This window comes from Populus euphratica, unplaced genomic scaffold (genome assembly GCF_000495115.2).
Source record: "Populus euphratica unplaced genomic scaffold, PopEup_1.0 scaffold2.1, whole genome shotgun sequence".
Classification (NCBI taxonomy): Eukaryota; Viridiplantae; Streptophyta; class Magnoliopsida; order Malpighiales; family Salicaceae; genus Populus; species Populus euphratica.
In genome coordinates, this window is record NW_011499846.1 from 7,019,430 (window position 1) to 7,022,629 (window position 3,200).

General features: G+C 40.3%; 1 pseudogene; it reads right to left on the reverse strand.

Annotated features, from left to right (window-relative positions):
* Window positions 1-685: 685 nt before the first annotated feature.
* The window catches only part of LOC105136597 (ABC transporter B family member 21-like), an 8,255-nt pseudogene continuing 5,740 nt past the window's right edge, over window positions 686-3,200 (reverse strand).

Sequence of the window (3,200 nt, forward strand, 5' to 3'; positions counted from 1 at the left end):
AAAAAAAAAAAAAGCGAAATGAAAAGATAAAAAACAAGATGGTCAAAAACCTTATTAAAAGAAGAATCAGCAGAAAGTTACCGAACAACTGGATCGAAAGTCATTATTTCAGATTTAGTTTTGGTGGTTGCTCACCCTGTTTCAGCTTTTAATAATCCCCACCACTCCTATGCAGTGAGCCTTTCTTGTTCTTCTAGTGCAAGTTTTGTTAAAATTAATATGGCAGTCACTTTCTACTGAACATCAAGTCATCTTAGATTCAACATCGATTACTTGCAAGTTAATGGGCAGCTGATCTACGTGAGTGTATCTACTATTGTTCTATACAGTAATTAATTTCTATGCTCGTGCAGAGGGAATGAATATTATTAATTTAGCTAGGCCTGCGATTTGATTATTGGAGGGCCAACCTTGAATCTAGCATGCCTACAGTGTCAAGGTATCATCAAACGGTGACGAGACTAAACCATAGGACATGGGTCACAACCTGTCATCCATTACTTTGATCTCCCAAACAGATCCATATCCAGCTTCGCATGAATCTGAGGATTTCATGAAAACTTTAGTCATTGCCTCTAATGTTACCTTCTCCTTAATTTCTAATTCCCAAAAGAAGCTAATTATCTGTGTTGATTGATAATCAATTACTACAACAGCGGAACCTTTTCTGTTGTTCACGGTAGTATACCAGAAATTGCTGTGTTATTCCGTTAAAGAAACAAGAAAACTTGATGTTTACAAAATTTCGCCAGCGTTTGAAACAAGAAGATGACAGCCCTTCATAAATAATGGGTGCTAGAAAAATTGCAGGGGTGAATCAAGAAGTTGAGGCACTCATGTGAAGAGCTACTAAGGAGGCATAAAAGCCATCTTTGATATGGATCAAAGCCTCATGCTTTCCTTTCTCTACAATAACTCCATTTTTCACCACGGCAATAACATCTGCGTTCTTGATTGTAGATAACCGATGGGCGACAACCACTGTAGTCCTACTCACCATTACTCTGTCCAGTGCATCTTGAACCACTCTTTCAGATTCAGCATCTAGCGCACTGGTAGCCTCATCCAATAGAAGTATTTTGGGACTTTTGACCATAGCGCGAGCAATAGCCACCCTTTGTTTCTGCCCCCCCGACAACTGGGTTCCTCGCTCCCCAACAACAGTATCGTACCCCTGCATTTTGCATGGTCGTAAGTCAACAAAATTACACAAGCATCTTAGCAAAATATTCAATCTGATAACAACCTAAAGATAGCGCGTGAATTATCTTTGATTCTTATCAGTCAAAGGCCAACTGGAAGTTATATCACAGCTGCTTGCTTGAGCAAATCAAGTTACTACTTGTACTTGCAGAAGATGATATCAATGGAAAAAATTACTGATATAATGTTAATTCTAACCTGTTGTAAACCACTAATGAACTTGTGTGCATTGGCCAGCTCCGATGCAGCTAGTATTTCTACTTCCGTTGCATTCCCTTCCTTTCCATACGCAATGTTGGCACGGATTGTTTCATTAAAGAGAACAGGTTCTTGGCTCACAAGCCCCATCTGCTGCCTCAACCACTTAAGTTGGAGACTCTGAATGTCAATTCCATCAAGAGTTATATGCCCTGAATCGGGATCATAAAATCTTTGCAATAATGAGATCACCGTTGATTTCCCACTTCCACTTTCTCCAACCAGGGCAACAGTCTACAAGAAGGCATTTTAAATGATATGAGTTTCCTCCTTTCAGAATTCCATTATTCTTAAAACAACAAAGGATTTGAATTGAAGCATGAATAATTGACCTTGCCAGAATGAATAGCCAAGCTCAGGTCTTGGAAAATTTCAATGTCCGGCCTGCTTGGATACTTGAAGCTTATATGACGAAGTTCAATTTCTCCTTTCACGTTGTCTAATGTCCTTCCCGACTCATCACTTGGATCAATCTTCGACTTTCGGTCTATAATAGCAAATATGGAAGCAGCTGCTCCCTTGGCTTTTGAGGAATCAGGAGCAAAGGAGCTTGATTGAGAAATTCCAATTGCTGCCATGGTTAAAGCAAAGAAAACCTACGAGTAGACACATAATTTAGTATTATTAAGAAAACTCTAGTGTCTATAAAGACCTCATCGAAAAATTTATACACAAGGAAGATATACCCACTCGAAAAACTTCCGTGAAAGTTGTTTTCCCGTGCCGGACAAGTTGAGCTCCTACATAGAAAGTGGTTGCGTAGACAGAAAACAGTAAAAAGAAAGAAACTCCAAATCCTGTTCCACTGATCATCCCTTGCCTTATTCCAGTCCTCATAGGGCCTTCACATTTCCTTCTGTATAATTGCATCACCTTCTCTTCAGCACAGAAAGAGGCAACAGTTCTTATGCTGCCAACAGCGTCATTTGCAACTTGACTTGCTTCCTCGTACATTTTCTACAACCATTGAGAGCAGCGAATGTGATTGTTATTTTTTTTTTGGGCACATTTGATTATTAATTTAAAATAGAAAAGGCAGCAAATGGTGATTTCTGAGAAAGGCTCCATGGAACATGAGTTAAACTTCTTTTACATGTCAAAACTAGTATTTTTTTGCTCGCTGCTGTAATAAAATACTAGGTCAGGAATCAAAGAGCATACCTTTGCATCCGCACTGAATCCTTTCATGAACTTTATTTGTACAAATCCATTGAGTCCTATTAAAGGAAGGAGTACAAGTATTACAAATGCCAATTGCCAACATGCAGTAAAGGCAATGACCAAACCCGCAACAGCTGATGCGATGTTCTGAACCAACTGGGAAAGAGAATCTCCGACCAGAGCACGCACTGTTGCTGCATCCGCTGACAGCCTAGCACCAATGGCTCCGCTTGAGTGCTCAGGGTCGTCGAACCAACCGACCTCCATGTGAACCACCTTCTCAAAACACATAGATCGGATCCTTTGGATTAATTTGCAACCGGCCACCGAAAATAAGTATGTCTGTGTTGGATACACCACAAATGATGCCAGGCCAAGCGTCATAAACATAAGTGCCCAGAACTTGGAATCCTTTCTCAATTCATCAGGTGGTTCAAAAAATGTTTTAATTACGCTGGAAAGTAGCAGACCGTAAATCGGAAATATGACCCCATTGAGAATTGCAGCTATAGATCCAGCAATCAGCACTGGAACCTCTGGCTTGTTGAGATACGCAAGGCGGCTGATCGGGACATCTG